The 20,976-nt window shown below is 36.3% G+C and overlaps 3 long non-coding RNA genes across 5 annotated transcripts in view; 2 read left to right on the plus strand and 1 right to left on the minus strand.

Annotated features, from left to right (window-relative positions):
* Nucleotides 1–16,120, plus strand: part of LOC141379472 (uncharacterized) — a 35,956-nt gene extending 19,836 nt beyond the window's left edge. For 2 of the 3 annotated variants that reach the window (XR_015519123.1, XR_015519122.1), the window contains one exon: nucleotides 12,046–16,120. This is a non-coding gene — a long non-coding RNA (uncharacterized LOC141379472). Of the gene's footprint in view, nucleotides 1–9,749; nucleotides 9,913–12,045 lie in introns of those variants that run through there. The other variant, XR_015519121.1, reaches the window with a different exon arrangement.
* LOC147839502 (uncharacterized) overlaps nucleotides 1–20,976 on the minus strand; it is a 140,315-nt gene that overhangs the window by 44,155 nt on the left and 75,184 nt on the right. The gene's annotated exons all lie outside the window — the stretch shown is intronic.
* LOC147832359 (uncharacterized) lies at nucleotides 1,805–2,741 on the plus strand. Its single transcript, XR_015519263.1, has 2 exons — nucleotides 1,805–2,131; nucleotides 2,229–2,741. It is a non-coding gene; the product is annotated as an uncharacterized LOC147832359 (long non-coding RNA).

A 20,976-nucleotide genomic window follows, 5' to 3' on the forward strand; every position in this document is an offset into this window, starting at 1 on the left:
AAACTACCTAAATGTTGGTATTTTACTGACTTTCTTTAAGGAAATACAGTTGTAAACATGTTGTTAAGTTAATAACTTTAGAATGAAGTGACAATTTTAAACTTCTGCGGTTCATTCATGGTCGTTTGTGTATCTAGCTTAACTGCATTACTATTGACTTCTTTTCAAGAATGTTTTTATATATGCTCACGCATACATAGTGCATAAAAACATCAAATGTACATGTTCAACACATTTCTGTCACGCTTAATGCCATTTTGTGCGTTGTTACCCATCTATAAATTAAAATGGACACTTCTCCTTTAATTCCAAGCAAACTAGCGAGGGAATCCCCGGAGCGCCTAAGGTTAGCCTACTCTGCCCGGATGCTAACGGCAACACAGGACGGTTTCCATAAGCTCTGGAGAGTTTCTAAAACATATCTGGTGAGTAAATGAACATATGCTTACTTGTAAAAGGCTTCCTGACTGAAACAAATGATTGTTTGTTATTCGTGTACGTTAATTTGGTTATTTTAAACACCGCGGCCCTTTTAAACTGGTTCATTCGTGGCCGTCCATATAACGTTACCGTTAGTCCATAACTTAGACTCGTGTGATAACGTACGCTTGAATTATATTAAGTGTTGACAACCATTCGGAATGTTAACATTAATGTCTTTAAATGACCGCGTTTGCACTTTATCAGACATTTAACGTTACAGAAGTCTCCCGGAAGTTGCGGGACTAACGTTAACGTTATCCCGCAAATGCACAGAGACTCCCAGATGCCCAAGTAGATGCCCGCAAATGAATGATAATCTCCCGGAAATCGCGCGTCTCCCGCCCGGTCATTAAACACTTTGCACGCCCCTCTCCACCGCATCCCTCCCGGCTCTTCAGGTACGTCGCGCGCAAGTCACCCCCACCGCTCTTCAGGTACGTCGCGCGCAACTCATCCCATTGCTCTTTAGGTACTCATCTCTCCCGCTACCTCCCGCAAATCAACTCTGTATCCCCCGAAAATGACTTTTCCCTACTCGGGATGTCTGACGTTAGTAAGTTAGGCTATTTCTGTTGTCAGGAACATCTTAGTCAAGCTTTTTCTCCCGCATGATATTGTGCTTAAAACTAGGCTAAACTTAGCATGTACTGTACACAACATTTCAGTTTTATTAAAGACAATTTAGTGCGTTGTAAACAGCCACCTGTCTGTAAAATTAATCAACTGATTCATATTTGAGCAGCCTATTGATGTTACAGGTTTGATTTGTAGATTTATTATCAATAATCAACATCTGAATCAAAAGATATCTGAAAAAGTGTGAGGCATACTTTGTGATGTTCATCTCTCTTTTTTATCTGAAGGTTATGCATATGTGTTAGATACAAATGTTTTGTTGTTTTTTTAACAGCCACAGTTCTCTGTACAATAATACAAGACCCTGTGACGGTGGCTGATTAGAGACGGATGGTGTATTTCCAGAGTTGGTGAAATGACCAAGCACACCTTCTTGGTCATATGTGGTGATAATAATGAAGGTATGTTTGATAAAGTTCTGTATTTGTTTCACAATAAGCTGAGAGGGTATTAGAGCATTAGAGAATAACAAATGACATGAAGGTGATAAGTTTTGTATTGTGGGTGAACTGTTACTTAAATAATGTTTTGCTCTTTACTTTGCACTTTTCCTCTTCTGCTTATCCTAATATTTTAGATTCTATTTGGACCTGAAACATCTGCTACACTCCAGTAAAGGTGGCGTCAATACTGGACCTGAAAGGGCCTAACAAGTTAAATCTGATAAAGAAACGCACACACACACACACACACACATACACACACGCACACACACGCTTACAGAAAACTGTTTATGAATATTTTTTACACTGTGGCCAATATTTTGGGGAAGTCAGCCTCACTAAATGATATAAAAGATTTTAAGCTCCTCTAAATTTTGCTCCAAGTGTTGTGTTAAATTCAGGATTCTGGACAGACAGCTGCCTGTTTTTCCAGTTCTAGTCATAGTGGTTAACCTAATTGTTTTTGGAGATCCTACAGTGATGTATGTGTTTTTTCTACTTTTCCATATCTTGTCACCTCAACCAGCTGGGAGAGTCAAGTTGTGGATCATCATGAAGATTTTCAAAAGGTGAGTTTAGATTTCTTGAATGTTTTATTTACTTTAAATGTTCTTTTAAATATATCATAGAATTTGATTGCAATTTATTTTCAAACATTTTTCTTAGTCATGCTGGAGTCTTGAAGAGTTCTTAGATGAGCATCACCCTACAGTATATCCATGCATCAGGAACCACCAGACGAGCGATCAGCAGCTACTACATCGTCATGGATAAAAAGGTCATCCTGTGGCTGGGAAGCACATCTTTCACAGGACATGCTTGATGAGATTTCCTAGCTCCAGTTTGTTTTCACACAAGTTTACAGCATTTATACCTTCATTTAAACTGCTGTGTTTGATATGGAGGACCAAGGAAACACCAGAAGTGAAAGATTTGCAAGCCAAATTGTTTAAAATGTACTTTCAGAAGAAAACTATGAGTTCAGAAGAAAACTATGAGTGACGCTATATTGAACTTTCAAATTGCTCTGATGAAACATCAAGTTTGGACATCATATTTTGTTGATACTGTCTGTACTAATAAAACATTTAAAGCATATTTGACATTGTTGCATTTTAAAAACTGAATGAATTGTTGAAGTTGTGAATGTTTTCAAATAAAATGTTTTTTATTTTGTAATTTACAGTCTATTTGACCTTTTTACCATATTTACACTCAAGAGAGTTGAATAAAATAACAATATATTACACCAGGTGGTGTTAAATATAGTTACATTTTTTAACTCTGCCCTGAGTTAAAATTAACCCTTACTTCGGTGTCAATGTGCCAACCCTTTTGAAAGTGTTGATTTAAGTCTGTTTTGAGTGGACCCCATGAGACACTTTCAAAGTGTTGAAATTAACACCCATAGAGTTGTTTTGGGTCCCCATATTTTGCTGTGTAGATTATCAACTGGAATTTTTCCTTTTAATTTTAGGTTTAAGTTGTAGTAACTTAGTTGTAAATTAATTTTTTATTTCCCAATGTATACATGTAGTTAATTTGTATAATTTTAATTTAAATGTATTTTTTGTTCGTTTAGTTGTCAAAAGAAACTAAGGATAAAACAATTACTATAATAACCTGCTCGTGTGCACTAAATTATATTAATGCAGAAGTTTACATCATTCATTCATTCATTCATTCATTTTTTTTCGGCATAGTCCGTTTATCAATCTGGGGTCGCCACAGCGGAATGAACCGCCAACTTATCCAGCATATATTTTTACGCAGCGGATGCCCTTCCTGCTGAAACATCCACAGACACTCATTCACACTCATACACTACGGACAATTTAGCCTACCCAATTCACCTGTACTGCATGTCTTTAAAGCACCCGGAGGAAACCCGATGCAAACTCCACACAGAAATGCCAACTGACCCAGCCGAGGCTCAAACCAGCAACCGTTTTGCTGTGAGGCAACAGCACTACCTACTGCGCCACCACGTCGCCTAACAAAGGAAATATTATTGTTAAGTGTTTAGGCATTGCAATGCACAGTATAGAAGAAAATAACGGTGGACAGAAACCAGATTATATTATGTTATTTATTATATTTTATTTCTGATACACACTGAAAACAGTGTTGCATGCAGAACTGTTGCAAACAATTTATTTGTGTTAAATTTAAACAAACAAATTAAGTTTAATAATGTTCAACTTAATTTGTTTGTTTAAATTCAACACAAAAAAAAAGTTGAGTAAATCCAAGGAATCAAGTTTGAATAATTTTTTTCAGTGCACCTGAAAAAATCACTTAAGAGCTGAAAATACAAAGTGTGGCCCTTAATAAACTTTTATTTATTAATTATACTAACTTTATATTTTTATATAAATTTTATAAAAAATAATCTTTGATATAAAAATACATTTTTATATAAACTTTATATTTTTTATATATATTTAATATAAATATACTTTTATATTTATTAATTAGACTTACTTTTAATAATATTAATTATACTTACTTTTTAATTTATTTAAAAACTATTATTTATTATACAATTTATTATTTATTATTTAAAAAAATTATTTATTAAATTTATTTTTTATTTATTTTATTTATTAATTATTTATTTATTAAATTATGCAGCGTGAAATATAAAAACTAAATAGATGTACTCTAGGAATATTTACACAAATAGAAAAGCAAAGTTTTTTGTTGAAAGATCATGATGACAGGGACGCAATTTTATTCTCATTTTGACCATAAAACTCACAGAAGAAAACTGAGTGAGAGCCGAAGTTGAGATTTTTGATCGGCCGCATTGAAAAGCCCATTCCACTCCACATGAATTTTCATGTCAACTGCATTCATTTCAGTCTCAACTGATCACTGCTGTTACGTATCGGGTTACCAGTCCTCCAGCCAACTCCAACTCCCACTCAAATCTGCCTTTCTCTTACACAAACACAGCCAAAGTGCTATCCAAAGCCTTCCAGTTGCTCCGGACATTTCCATTCAGACGATTAGCTTGCATTAAAAGGAAAGTTGCTTTTATTTATGTGATGTTCCAGTTGAGCTACAGGATTGTTGGTCATTAAACACTCTCATTATAAGCTTTCATATTGCTACCCAAGCATAAATAAATAGAAAAACCCATGAATCAGAAACTACTGTATAATTCAGTGAAATAATGTACCTTTTCCAACTTTAATTTATTAGTTTTCAGTAATTTATTACATTGAAAAAAATATTTTAGATGTAAAAAGGTTGTGTTTAGGCGACGCAGTGGTGCAGTAGGTAGTGCTGTCGCCTCACAGCAAGAAGGTCGCTGGGTTGAGTCTCGACTAAGACAGTTGGCGCTTCTGTGTGGAGTTTGCATGTTCCCCCTGCCTTTGCATAACTTTCCTCTGGGTGCTCCGGTTTCCCCCACAGTCCAAAGACATGCGGTACAGGTCAATTGGGTAGGCTAAATTGTCTGTAATGTATGAGTGTGAATGTGTGTGTGTGGATGTTTCCCAGACATGGGTTGCAGCTGGAAGGGCATCCGCTTCGTAAAAAACATGCTGGATAAGTTGGTGGTTCATTCCACTGTGGCAACCCTGGATTAATAAAGGGACTAAGCCGACAAGAAAATGAATGAATGAATGAATGAATGAAGTTTGTGTTTAAAAGGATAGTTCACCAAAAGTCATCATTTACTCCCCCTTCACTTGTCACAACCTGTTAGAGTGTCTTTCTTCTGTTGAAGACGATATTTGGAAAAATGTTGGACACCGGAAACCTCTGACTTCCATAATATTTGTTTTTCCTACTATAAAAAATCAATAGCTGTTTCCATCCAAAGATGTCAATTAAATTTATTATAACCTTAATTTCATATTTATATAAAAGTATTAAATTCTCCACAAACTAAAGGCATATTTGTAAAAAGAAAATTGGAATTTGCTCCATCAGAAGATTAATTTTTCCGGATTTTTTGTATTTTTTATCGGATAAAAAGTTTATCCTACGTTTTTGTCTGTAAAATGTAAAGAAAATGTAAATAAACTCAAACAAGTTCAAAAGAAGAGCAGGGTCAGCAAATGATGACAAAACTTTGCAAATTTGAAATAAACCATGCTTTCATGTTTTCACTTTTTGCAGTGTGTGTGTGTGTGTGTATTTACTCACCAGCTACTTTATTAGGTACACCTGTCCAACTGCTCATTACCGCAAATTTCTAATCAGCCAATCACATGGCAGCAACTCAATGCATTTAGGCATGTAAACATGATCAAGACGATCTGCTGCAGTTCAAACTGAGCATCAGAATGCGGAAGAAAGGGGATTTAAGTGACTTTGAACGTGGTTGTTGGTGCCAGACAGGCTGATCTGAGTATTTCAGAAACTGCTGATCTACTGGGATTTTCACGCACAACCATCTCTAGGGTTTACAGAGAATGGTCCGACAAAGAGGAAATATCCAGTGAGCGGCAGTTCTGTGGGCGCAAATGCCTTGTTGATGCCAGAGGTCAGCGGAGAATGGCCAGACTGGTTCCAGCTGATAAAAAGGCAACAGTAACTCAAACTAGATTTGAGGACAAACTTTGTGGTGGCTTGAGAAAGCCTGTTGAAGTAATTTATTTAGTTTGAAAAAGTATCAAGTTGGCTAAAAGAATGTTTCAGATCCCTCCTGTCAGCAAAACTACAGGCCAGTCAAGCATGAATTAGCATGTTGTTGGCATGATTCTAGCATGAATTAGCAGGATTCTTGCATGAATTAGCATATTGTTAGCAGGATTCTAGCATGAATTAGCAGGATTCTTGCATGAATTAGCAGGATTCTTGCATGAATTAGCATATTGTTAGCAGGATTCTAGCATGAATTAGCAGGATTCTTGCATGAATTAGCAGGATTCTTGCATGAATTAGCAGGATTCTTGCATGAATTAGCATATTGTTAGCAGGATTCTAGCATGAATTAGCAGGATTCTTGCATGAATTAGCAGGATTCTTGCATGAATTAGCATATTGTTAGCAGGATTCTAGCATGAATTAGCATGATTCTAGCATGAATTAGCATGTTATTAGTGTGTTTCTAGCAAAAAAAAGATTGCGGACATCCGAGGGTCTCTATGGATTTGCAGGAGACTCCCGAAACTTCCGGGAGACTTGGGATGTCTGATGTCATAAAGCGTGAATCATCTCAGACTGGTTTCTTGAACATGACAATGAGTTCACTGTACTCAAATGGCCTCCACAGTCACCAGAGCTCAACCCAATAGAGCACCTTTAGGATGTGGTGGAATGGGAGATTCACATCATGGATGTGCAGTCGACAAATCTGCAGCAACTGTGAGGAATATTCTCTGAGGAATATTTCCAGGACCTTGTTGAATCTCTGCCACGAAGGATTAAGGGAGCTCTGAATGCAAAATAGGGTCCAACACGGTACTAGTAGGGTGTACCTAATAAAATGACCGGCCAGTGTATATATAATAATCTTTTAAGTCTTCTCACATGTGGAGCTATATAAGAGGGACTACAGTCACACCCATTGTGTAATGCTATATGTCCCCGGGACGGGCCTTCCACGGCTTTTAGACACAAGTTGTCTTGGCTTCTGGTCTGATTGAGCGATTCAGCACATCATATATAGGAACAGCTGTGCTACAAATGAGCCCCTGCACGGTGACTTTGATAAATGTGCTGAATTGACTGCATGCGAGCCCTCAGGACGACAGGCCTCCTGCGATTTCCTTCCCCATCAGGTTAAACGTTTCTTAACAACACGTATGTCTGTTTCAATGCCTCCTCTCACCGAGCTGGAAGCAAATGATGAAAAAACTCTGACATTGCAGGGAAGTGCAGTTCAAGCTGTGTAAATACGAATTCATATACAGAGCAGCGTCCTCAAGAGCGGGTTAAATCATAAGCACATTAGGCATTGTACATAATCCCAGCCGCATGTATAAATCAGCGCAGGCCTGCAGTAATGAGTGGTAATGCTGGGAATACACTAACTATGAGAGTGTTCGGCGTTCGTGACCCCTCGTGACAAACGCCTCAGTGTGTTTCTCTCATAGCCTCACGACAAATGTTTCAAATTCAGACACATTATTTTTTTCTTCAGCACATACGGAGAAAATAGACTTGATATACTGCATATATTTGAAATATGTTTGAGGCACAATGATTCTAATAAATTGAAATGTATTACAGTTTTTTTTGGCAGGAAAATTCTATTAGAATGTGTTCACACAATAACACTTATTTGTAGCTATATAATGTACAGTAGATGTAAACTGCCTATGTACAAAATTGTATTGAGTTGGATGTTATTGTGGTAATGATGTGTTTTGTTTCATACACATATATATATATATATACACACACTTACCTGCCACTTTATTAGGTACATCTTACTGGTAACTTTTGCATTCAGAGCTCCCTTAATGCTTCCTGGCATTCAACAAGGTACTAGAAATATTCCTCAGAGATTTTGCTCCATATTGACATTATAGCATCACACAGTTGCTGCAGATTTGTCGGCTGCACATCCATGATGCCAATCTCCCGCTGCACCACATCCCAAAGGTGCTCTATTGGATGTAGGTCTGGGTACTGTAGAGGCCATTTGAGTACAGTTAACTCATTGTCATGTTCAAGAAACCAGTCTGAGATGATTCACGCTTTATGACATGGTGTGTTATCCTGCTGGAAGTAGCCATCAGCAAATGGAGACACTGTGCTCATAAAGGGATGGACATGGTCAGCAACAATACTCAGGTAGGCTGTGGTGTCGACACCATGCTCAATTGGTGCTAATGGACCCAAAGTGTGCCAAGAAAATCTTCCCCACACCATTACACCACCACCAGCAGCCTGAACCGCTGATACAAGGCAGGATAGATCCATGCTTTCATGTTGTTGATGACAAATTCTGACCCGAGCATCTGAATGTGTGAGCAGAAATGGAGACTCATCAGAGCAGGCAACGTTTCTCCAATCTTCTATTGTCCAGTTTTGGTGAGTCTGTGTGAATTATAGCCTCAGTTTCCTGTTCTTAGCTGACAGGAGCGGCACCTGGTGTGGTATTCTGCTGTTGTAGCCCATTTGACTCAGGTTGGACGTGTTGTTAGTTACTGTTGCCTTTCTACCAGCTGGAACCAGTCAAGCCATTCTCCTCTGATCTCTGGCATCAAAAAGGCATTTGCGCCCACAGAACTGCCGCTCACTGGATATTTCCTCTTTGTCGGACCATTCTCCGTAAACCCTAGAGATGGTTGTGCGTGAAAATCCCAGTAGATCAGCAGTTTCTGAAATACTCAGAACAGCCTGTCTGGCACCAACAACCATGCCACGTTCAAAGTCACTTAAATCCCCTTTCTTCCCCATTCTGATGTTCGCTTTGAACTGCAGCAGATCGTCTTGATCATGTCTACATGCCTAAATGCATTGAGTTGCTGCCATGTGATTGGCTGGTTAGAAATTTGCATTAATGAGCGGTTGGACAGGTGTACCTAATAAAGTGGCCAGAGAGTGTATATATGAAATTCTGTTTTACTAATAATTATTCCGATACATTTTAATGTATTACAAAATTGGTTATGATAATATAATTCCATTAGCATGTTCACAAGTGTAATAAATATGTGATTGTAGCTGTATAGTATATCTGTAAATTGTGTACAAAATTGTATTCAGTTATATCGTTGTGTTTATGATATTCATGAATTCCATAATGTATATATATGTGTGTGTGTGTATATATTAGCAATATATCAAAATGTAAAAAGCAGGTGCCTACTTAAATGTTTTAAAATGTTTTTAGTAAAAAACTATAAAACAAAATATGGATGAAGCGAATGAAATAATTGTCATTCATCATACTATATTCATGTAAAAAATGTATATACTGTATTAATATGTACATATTATAATAATTTGTGGTGTTTTCTATCAAGCTTACCTTATATGTTTATAGAAAACGCCATTTAAAATGTACATTTAAATATTCAAATAAATGATTATAATTATTATAAACTATTATTTAAATAGATTATCAGTAACAGACGATTTAATTTTGTAGCTTTTGTTTTGACAGTTTCTCACATCCGATAAGCATTTTCCTGCATAAGCGTTATTGATTACTCCTAATAGTATTCGCAGTAATATTAAACACTCCTGATAAAACTAACGTGATTAACGGTAAATGTTACGTCACATGCGCTGGGCGGGAAAATGCAGCGTCGGTCACGTGCAGGAAAAAGGCGGCAGGATTGAACTCGTGCTGGAAACGCCGGAAAAAAAAAACAGCTTGTAAATTATCTCGCAGGAATCGATCACAAAATGTGTTTGCTGTTGTGATCTCTTTATTCAGGTGAGGTTCAGGCTGTTTTTTCTTCTTTTATAACGCATGATCGGTCGATGTGCCCCGTTTTTGTTCCCATAGTCGTGATGGAAATGCAGATGTGATGGTAAATGTGCCATTTAAAAATACCATAAAGACATTTAATCCAGACTATGGTGAAATTCACTACTTCAGTTGAAGGACAGAACTACGTGTATTATTATTTTCCTTGCCGTGTGTTTCTGTTTTGAGTTGTATAATACTCAAATACCTTAATAATACTCAATATACTATTCAAATACTAGAATAATACTCAAATACTTTTCATAAAACAAGCCTAATTTTTTTGCAGACTAGATTCTGTCACATGTATAGTAGTTTATCTTGTTTAAATATTATGGTGTAGTTGTTTGGTACTGCTTTCTGCTAGTTTTTATGGGGAAATTGTGGGTTTGGACGTTATTGTTAGTATTAGGTATAGAGGTAAATTTGGTTTTATATTCACACATTTGTTCATTTAGCAGTCTCTATATTGTTTACCATGTTACCTTGAATATTCGGTCAGAATTACCGTGCAAGTATGACTTCTAAACAACATTAACACTATCTAATTCATTACTTTGCTGGTTATATGCTGCTAATTCGATATCCTGAATTATCATTTGCAAAAAATACTTTTCTGTAATTATATTATTAAGGAGAATGTCTGAATATCCGAATATAAAACCAATTTTATTTCAATGAATAAGTGAGGGTCAAAGGTAAAACTGAGGTTTTGTGACAGTGCATCTTGAATTTCATAGGCCTGTACATAGAGGTAAAGTTGGTTTTATATTTGGATATTCAGACACTGTTAAGAAGTCATACTTGCATGTTAATTCCGATCGAATATTCAAAGTAACATGGTAAACAACATAGAGACTGCTAAATGGACGAATGTTCCGCAAATATAAAACCAATTTTACCTCTATGGCCCATTCCTGGCTTTTTGTTGAAAAATGTTTTACATTGGCCCCTGTAATCTCTAATTGGAATAATATATTTAGAGATGTGAAATGTGACAAAAATATTTCCTCACCAACAAGGTCAAAGGAGTATCTTTTAAATGAATCAACCAATTTTATCCTATTAACCTATTTTTAAATGTTTCATTGTAATATGGATGTAAAATGTTCATTTTGTCAATTTCACACTGAAACATTTATTTATTTCGGGATTGTAATTTTGCTGTACAATTGTGGAAACATGTTGGCTTATTAATGATTATATACAGCAAGATGCTTCCGTTATGAATCTGCCTCGGGCAGCGCAGTAGGTAGTGCTGTCACCTTACAGCAAGAAGGTCGCTGGTTTGAGCCTCGGCTGGGTCAGTTGGCGTTTCTGTGTGGAGTTTGCAAGTTCTCCCTGTGTTTGTGTGGGTTTCCTCCGGATGCTCCGGTTTCCCCCACAGTCCAAACACATGCGCTACAGGTGAATTGGGTAGGCTGAATTGTCCGTAGTGTATGAGTGTGAATAAGTGTGTATGGATGTTTCCCAGAGATGGGTTGCGGCTGGAAGGGCATCCGCTGCGTAAAACGTGCTGGATAAGTTGGCGGTTCATTCCGCTGTGGCAACGCCGGATTAATGAAGGGTCTAAGCTGAAAAGAAAATGAATGAATGAATGAATCTGCATCTACTAAGAGAAATACTTGTTTTGTTCATTTAATTAATTTCTTTGTAAATTCCATATCCATAAATGCAAATTTACTAATACCAAACCATATTTTCCTGTTTTTTGCAAGAAGTTAATCATTTACATTTAATTTCATTATCAAAAAATAAGAAAGCAAACAGAACTATTTCATTTTGTAATGACTTTAATTTATGTACTGTAATTGGTTCTTAAATGTCTTACCCTCCAGTTTTTATCATGTTCTTTATATTTAATTTTCTTTCTTTCTTTCTTTCTTTCTTTCTTTCTTTCTTTCTTTCTTTCTTTCTTTCTTTCTTTCTTTCTTTCTTTCTTTCTTTCTTTCTTTCTCTTTTATCTTTTTTCATTGACAATGTAATTCATATTCTGTATTGAAATGTAAACAAATATTGCTACAAACTTGACAATTGTTTTTGCAAGAAAAAAAGAGGCCTTTTCAACTTTGAATGAATAAATTTACTTTTATTTAACAGGGACAATGCACAAACATTACATTAACCCCAAAGAGGAAAGATGCATTGTGCCAGGTTGTAGCAAGATTGCTCTTTTCCACCTGCTGTCTCTGAACAGGTAAAATTAAAACAATAATATCCAATTAAATAAAAAGTCAGTTTATAACTGTCAATCGCATATAATCGCATATAAACTATCGCATATAAACTGAAACACTGACAAATCAAAAACATCTCACTCAGTGTGTGCAAATTTGATTTGACAAAAACTACCTCCTGGTGAGGCGTGAAAACATCTTATAATTTGTACATGTGATTATTTCTGTTGGGAGAGAGTTCCATAGATATTCCTGTGGCGCCAGCACACACACCCATATTATGTTATTATGTATAATATTATGTTATATTATGTGTTCCTCCATATGTTTCATAGAAGTTGTTCACAATACTGATTCATCCACAGAGTTTGTAATATAGGCAAAGACAAGTGCAGCTTTTTAGAGCTTATTTCTGGATAATGATGTCAGAATATATCTGTATTTTAAAGTAGTGGATGTGTGAATGGTCCTTTCCAGAAAAACTCACCTGTGTAAATTTTGAAATTCATCGGTAAAGTCAATCCGGACATTTTCCACTATGTATCACTGTGGGAAAGGGGCTAATGAGAGATGGTCACTAGTGAGCAGGGCATTCCCCCTTTGATGACACGCACAAAAGGAGAATGTCAATCAAAGTGTTTCTGCAGACTGTTTTTATTAAGTCTGATTATTAACAACAGAATTAACACCTTTACCATTAGAGGCTGGATATATTCCAATGCAATCTCACGGCAATTCATAACTTTGCTCATCACCCAATGACAATTGAGGTTAGGGGTGGGGTTGGGTGCCATGCCTCCTTTTTAAAATTGTATGTTTTCGCACGACTGAACTCGCACGAATTAGCCACTAAACTGACAAAACGTAAAATACTTTCGTTTCCTCGTGAGATCAGGCTGTATATTCACACACTGCTGACACACAACTTTGTTTGGACCCCTTATAAAATTGATTTTTGCATAATAGGGGCCCTTTAAAAATACAAAAATGATCTATGTTATTAAACTTATCTTTCTTAAACACAGAAGCACAAATAAACAGATACTTAAATCAGATTACAGTAAACCGATCTGATTCAACACCGTGAGTCCTGATTAACTGCAGTCACTCTTCACGTGTTTATCACCCCGATTAGTATGTTGTAGCTGTCAAAAGCAAGTGCTGGGAGACTTGTTCACACAGCCTGTGCATATTTATACATGTTCATGATGAAATGCCAAAAACTTCCTATTTTATAGAACCAACCATTCCGCCTTGCCCAGACTACAGTGTCACATCTTCACAATAATTGCGGTTTGTTTTGTTAGTGTCGCAACTCTTACGATACGATCTAAACATTTTAACGGCTGTCCAGCAGTGTTGCAACTTATTGGAGGTGTCTCGAAAGAGAACTGAAACCCCTCATTTTAGAGTAGGCAGCTGCCTATGTGTACATCTCTTTGGTTTCTTACTGTGTGAAAGTGGTTGTAACTTCTCTAAATGAGCTGAGCATCAGGTAACCAGAGGAGAAAGAGATTTTTTTTTTCTTCGTTTGAAGTCCGCTTGTAGGAGAGAAAAAGCATGCATGTTAATTATGCACGCTTCTATTTTTAGTTTTGTCTCCCATATTGGCACGCCCAGTCTCGAGATATCCATAGAAACACTGATCGAGATGTCTGAAGGTCTTCGATTAGCGAAACCACAGTGATTGTTCCAGCTTTTCTCCAAGCAACTGTATTAATACCACTGTGGCGAATGAACTTCCCCATTCTGGAAATGACACATTGTCTCATCTTCCTGTTTCTCTTTATCGGAGTCTTTGCACATCCAGTGATTATCACACACACAGTCATTAACTGTGTGTTTTTGGTGGAGGCGAATTGAGGAAGTGTGTTTCTAAGGCAGTGTTAAGAAATTATTAGCACTTCATCAGAATTTTCTATTCATATTTGAGGGCGTTTAATAGTTCAGCTTTGTGAAACATGCTTTCTTCAAGTTCTTTCAAGTATAAGTTGACTTGCCTATCCTTTTAAACATTATAATTAGCATTCAAAGATATAAAAAATGTGGAATTAAATCTATTTCTGTGCCGATTAATGAATAGATTATCATCAAACTCCAGTAAATGTAAACAATGCAAGCTTATGTTAAATGGATATCGTTAAGGTTTTAACAACAGGGCTCGAAATTAACATTAAAAATTAAACATCAGTCAAAATTTAGTACACAAACCAATTATAAGCACCGTTACTACAAGTTTTTACTAACAAATTTATTACATTTGAAATCAACACTAATCAAACTAACAAGCAAAAATATATATGCATGTGTGAGGAAAATGTGTCTCAACGAAATCTCGTCATCACAAGAAAATACATTTTTATGAGTGACCAAAAGATACACGAACCGCCCTGCACACACTGCTTGACATGAATGAATCTGTTAACGATATAACTGTGCTGTTCTCGCGGGTGCTGTCTGATGTTGCACTGATGCTTTTGACATATACTGTACCTTTTTATATGCAAACGTCCTCAGTGTGGAAGGCATTGTGCCGAAACGTTTGTGTCTTTAAATCAACCTAAGAATGTAAAAATAAAAAATAAAAACCGTACAATTACTTGATGAGTGCGAATCACTACCTTTTTGAATAAGCTTATTTTTTGCCCGTATCAGACCATACAACCTATATGCATGCAAGAGAGCCTTATATAAATGTGTTGTTTAGAGAACAGCCCTGTTTAACCATTTACTGGCTACAAGATTGAATAATAATAGAAATAGGAATGTAAAACTAGTAATAATAATAATGATAAGGGGGCGGCATGTTGGCTCAGTGGTTAGCACTGTCACCTAACAGCAAGAAGGTCACTGGTTCGAGTCGCAGGTGGGTCAGTTGGTATTTCTGTGTGGAGTTTGCATGTTCTCCTGTGTTGGCATGGGTTTCCTCAGGGTGCTCCCGCTTCCCCCACAGTCCAAACACACGCGCTATAGGGAAAATGATTAATTAAATTGGCTGTAGTGTGTATGAGTGCACAATTTCCCATTACTGGGTTGCAAAACATATGCAACAAACTAAATTGGCTGTAGTGTGTATGAGTGTACAATTTCCCATTACTGGGTTGCAAAACATATGCAACAATCCAACTCGCTCTTTAAGATCTCAAAACTCAGGGCTTCTGGTAGTACCTAGAATAGCAAAATCGAGTAAAGGAGGTCGAGCCTTCTCGTTTATGGCTCCTACACTCTGGAATAGCCTTCCTGATATCGTCCGAGGCTCAGACACACTCTCCCAGTTCAAAACTAGATTAAAGACTGGGAGTAAAGCATACACTCAATGCATCACCTAGCGGGTTCCACACAGGCTTCTGCATCTTGCTTATATACACTATGAACAGCAGCTACGCTAATTATTCTCTTTATTGTCTATTTTCACCTGGGGTACTCATCCCGAGGTTCTCAGATTATGCGGAGTCACTGATTGGATCCAAGACCAGCGACGAGATGATCCCAAGGATTACATATCCGGGACCAGGCCATATCCTGAGCTGCTGCTGCACTGATGGTCATGGGGAGTGGAAAACATGAGTCTGATTCCAGCGACGCTCCAGGGACAGACGAGTCTTCGCTGAGGCCACCTTCCATCCTCCACCACGGCGACTGAAGCTGCACAAGACTTTTGGCCAGCGGAGAAATTAAAATGGTGGTGCCCAACTGAGTCTGGTTCTCTCAAGGTTTTTTTTCTTCACTCCCATCAGGTGAAGTTTTTTTTCCCTCTCCGCTGTCGCCACTGCCTCGCATGGTTCAGGATTGGTAGAGCTACGCATCGATGAATTTGCTCTTCAGTGTTTGAACTCTCAGTAATGATTAAATCACACTGAACTGAGCTAAACTGAACTGAACTTAAACACTAAAACCTGAACCACACTGTTACAGTTACTATGACCATTTATGTGAAGCTGCTTTGACACAATCTACATTGTAAAAGCGCTATACAAATAAAGCTGAATTGAATTGAATATGCTAGATAAGTTGGCGGTTCATTTCGCTGTGGTGACCCCTAATGAATAAAGGACTAGGCCAAAAGAAAAAGAATGAATGAATAATAATAATGCTAATAATAATAATTTAGGGTGTATTTGTCTGATCAGAAATTCTTTAAATAAAGTAATATTATTTTAATTAAAAGTAACGATTTTCTGCTTGAATATATTTTAAAATGTAATTTATTCATGTTATTTAAATCTGAATTTTCAGCTGCCATAACTCCAGTCTTCAGTGTCACGATCCTTAAGAAGCATTTTTTTATTATTAAACACCCCTGTGCAGCTGCTGCGTTCATAAGCTCAACAGAAATGTTTATAATGGGTTATAATAATCAGAGCTGCAAAAAAAAAAAGTTCAAATATGCAGAATCTAAAAGCAGTGTGTGCAGATTTTCTCACTGGTTTTAACATTTGACTTCAGTCAAGACAGCTGCAGCTGTTTAGTTTTGTTGCACAGGGGAATTTTTCCACTTATCTTGAATTTTTGGCAAATTTTTGCACATTTCGGTCGCATTTATGCCACAAACCTTTTTGATTTCTTAGCCTATAGCATTTGTTTCAGTAGCTTTCTGTGAAAGTTGGAGCAGTTCGGAAGCTGGGGATTCACACTGTAAAAAAGTAGTATAAAGTTGAATCAAACTAACTTTAAGTCATTTAAACTAGCATCAATTAAAATCAATTAAAGTTATACTTTGTATAAGTTAACGTCAAAACCAGATTAACTTAAAATAAATTATGCAACTAAAATCATAAGTTGTCATGACACTTTGATCACATAATTGATTTACAGTCTAAACAAAATAGATAGCAAACTGTACAAAACTATTGCTGCCTTTTGTTTTTAGTTGAATCAACTTAACTTCTCTAGGCATCAGTCAAACAGTCAGTGCTTCCCACACAGAGGCTGTTTCTCTATTCCAAGAACGCAGAGATTGGACTCGTGTTCTTGTGGAGACTGGTCTTGCCAAGTTACCTTGAACGAACGAACTCTGGAGAAATGAGATGATGCGTGATGGTCACATGACCTTCACACATGTTTAATGGAAAATGATTTAAACATCATTTATACAATGATATATAGTTTTTTCCCCTCTGCATAAAGACCTTACACATATACTTTGCACAATAAAAATAAAACAGATTTTAATAGGAATTTCAGCAAATAAACACCCTTAATGTGTTAATGCCTTTAGTAAGATTTTCATGGTAATGTTTACTTTCACCGTCACATTTTGGGAAAGTCCTGAGAACTTCCTTTAGAAGTCCCAGAAGTCATTGCAGATAAATAGAGCGAAGGTCTGCATTAATGCCTCCTCGATATCAAGAACACATCTGGGAAATTTCACTCGTCAATTTTTATAAGGAGAGTACTTTGGTGGACATTTTTAAAAAGGTACCACCAGGAAGGGTTTTAATCTGAACCGAAATATCATATTTAACTTTGAATAAATGTTTGTGTGAATTTGATCTGTTTATATTTTATATATTTGTCTAAGTAACCTTTTTATTTTAATAGGAATTTGTTTTATCATGTAATATTTTATGTATATCCATTTTGCCATCAAAAATATATAAATATTTACAAAAAAGAAAGATATTGAGAAGAACAATTGCCAGTAAAGTCACTAAAGTTACCAATTCTGCTTTCTGCTGTCTTACGCTATCCGTTTAGGAAACAATTGATTGGGACGGAGTAATAATAATTATTATTTTGCCTATTTTGCCTATTAATTTAAACTACCCCCTTAATATGTACAATAAGAAACAGAAAGGAGCTTTGACTGCATATACTCTGGGGAAGAACGTCTGAGTGCATCAGTTACATCAGGCTTCCACATTTTTGTTGTGCTTGAATGTTAAAGCGACCCTTCTATGAATTATCAGTTACTGATATGGCCCCTTGCCAATTTAGGTTTGAGACCTCTGCTTTAAGCTGTATAGAAGTGTCTTGAAGAATATCTAGTCTATTATTATTCATTGTCATCATGGCAAATATGAAATAAATCAGTTATTAGAGATGAGTTATTGAAAGTATTATAATTAGAAATGTGTTAAATAGATCTCTGTTAAACAGAAACTGGGGTAAAAATAAACAGGGGGGGGGGTAATAATTCTGACTTCAACTGTATTAAACTCCTTAAAAATTAAGCATTTATGGATTTTTGTCATATACAAAAAGATTTTTGCTGCTTGTTTATTTAAAATGAGCTGAAACATCCACTTTTTTGGCACAACTTAACTGTTTTATGTTCAGTCCACTTTAATTTGTAAAAACAGTTAGGTTTCCTTTATCATTTTGTGTTGGGACAACATTAAGGAAATTTGTGTAACCCAGCATTTTTTTACTGTGTATTATTATTTTTTTACAGAGCAAGTTTATGAATTGTATTAAAATGGCCCAGATTGGATTGTCAGTATGTGTACAGTTCATAACGTTACCTTAACAGTCAAATCTTCAGTCAGCAGATAATTCAGAAACATAATGACATTAGCAGCGACGTGACATCATGACAAACCTGAAAAATAGTTGAAAAGCAACTCCTTTTACATTTATATTCCAAGCAGATGCTGTTTTACTAAGGTTATATTGAAGTACACAAATCATAATCCTGGCACGCTTACTGTACGCTGCTTGCAAACAATGACTATTAATTATGGTCACTTTGGATTAAAGCATCTGCTTCAGGAAGGAACGTAAATCATGCAGCCATCAAACATGCGTCCGTAGATCTTATATTTAATAGTTAAATAGAGATTTGTAATATTCATAAGCGAGCAGTTGACAGGAAGATGCATGGAGCAAATAGGCAGCGAGTCCATTGACAAACAGTGTTTTGAGCAGCAGGCACTTTTTCAAAGGAAGTCACGTCTTGTAATAATTTTAGCAGATGGTTTGCCAAATATTTCATAGTCAAGGCTGCCAGAAGGGAAAAACAATCTCGCATCCCACAGGTAAAATTATCGTTTATGAGTGTTTTTACCTCAGAGTTGGAAAAAAAAAACGTGCATTTGTGCTACTGGTGCCAGTAAAATGAGCTCGGAGAAAACACAAAGAAAACAAATATTTTCAACTGACTATACTTAAGAAGAGGAACAACTTCCTGCCATAATGAATCTCATATATGAGGATTACAGGGGGGAAACCCAAGATAAAAAGCCACAGGAATGAGACTTTCAGTTTTTAGGAAATGCGTTTACTTCTTGAGTTCGGATTACAAATGACCCAAAACAGTTTTTTCAATTTTTCCGTGATAAATTCTTTTATGGCAGCCTGGTCTAATATTCGGAGTCAGTAATAAAAACCACTTTATTATTTCGATGGAGTAGTAATGTGTTTTCTGTGCAGTGGTTTTTCACACTTCACTTAACTCCCGGGCTATTGTCATTCAAGCTGATTAAATAAGCTTTCTGCTGATGTATGGTTTGTTAGGACAATATATTGAAAATCTGGAATCTGAGAGTTGAAATGATCTAAACATGGAGAAATTAAGCTCTTTGCAGTGCAAATTACTAATTAAAAATTAAGTGTTCATTTATTTGTGGGAGAAGATTTACTAAAAGGACTAAATTTATTCTTCACGAACATATTGCAGACCCCCTAGTTTTTCACAAGTTTTTAAAAATGTAATTAAAAAAAATAAAAAAATAAAATTTTATATATATATATATATATATATATATATATATATATATATATATATATATATATATATATATATATATATATATATATATATATATATATATATATATATATATATATATATATACATATGTGTGTGTGTGTGTGTGTGTGTGTGTATATGTGTACGTATATATATATATATATATATATATATATATATATATATATATATATATTTACATTTACATTTACATTTAGTCATTTAGCAGACGCTTTTATCCAAAGCGACTTACAAATGAGGACAAGGAAGCAATTTACACAACTAAGAGCAACAATGAATAAGTACTAAAGGCAAGTTTCAGGTCTGTAAAGTCTAAGAAGGGAAGTGTTAGTAGTTTTTTTTTTTTTTTTTTTTTTTTTTTTTTGTACAATTAGTGTGATATTCAAAGAGGCAATTGCAGATTAGGAAGTGAAGTGGAGACTAAATAGTTGAGTTTTTAGTCGTTTCTTGAAAATAGCGAGTGACTCTGCTGTTCTGATGTAGTTAGGGAGTTCATTCCACCAACTGGGCAGATTGAGCGTGAGCGTTCGCGAAAGTGATTTTTTCCCTCTTTGGGATGGAACCACGAGGCGACGTTCATTCACAGAACGCAAGTTTCTGGAGGGCACATAGATCTGCAGAAGTGAGTGCAGATAAGAAGGTGCTAGGCCAGAAGTCACTTTGTAGGCAAACATCAGAGTTTTGAATTTGATGCGAGCAGCAACTGGCAGCCAGTGCAAACGGACTAGCAGCGGAGTGACATGTGCTCGTTTAGGTTCATTGAAGACAACCCCTGCTGCTGCATTCTGGAGCAGTTGAAGAGGCTTGATAGAGTTAGCTGGAAGCCCAGCTAGTAGAGAGTTGCAGTAATCCAGTTTGGAGAGAACAAGAGCTTGAACAAGGAGTTGAGCTGCATGTTCAGATAAGAAGGGTCGGATCTTTCTGATGTTATAGAGTGCAAATCTGCACGATCGAGCAGTTCTAGAAATGTGGTCAGAGAAGTTTAGTTGGTCATCAATCGTTACTCCAAGGCTTTTCACCATTTTGGATGCAGTAATGGTTGCCCCATCCATCTGGATTGAAAAGTTATGGTGTAGAGTCGGGTTGGCAGAAACTACAAGCATTTCCGTTTTTGCGAGGTTCAGCTGAAGATGATGATCTTTC

Source organism: Danio rerio, chromosome 20, assembly GCF_052040795.2.
Source record: "Danio rerio strain M-AB ecotype USA chromosome 20, GRCz13ab, whole genome shotgun sequence".
Taxonomy (NCBI): domain Eukaryota; kingdom Metazoa; phylum Chordata; class Actinopteri; order Cypriniformes; family Danionidae; genus Danio; species Danio rerio.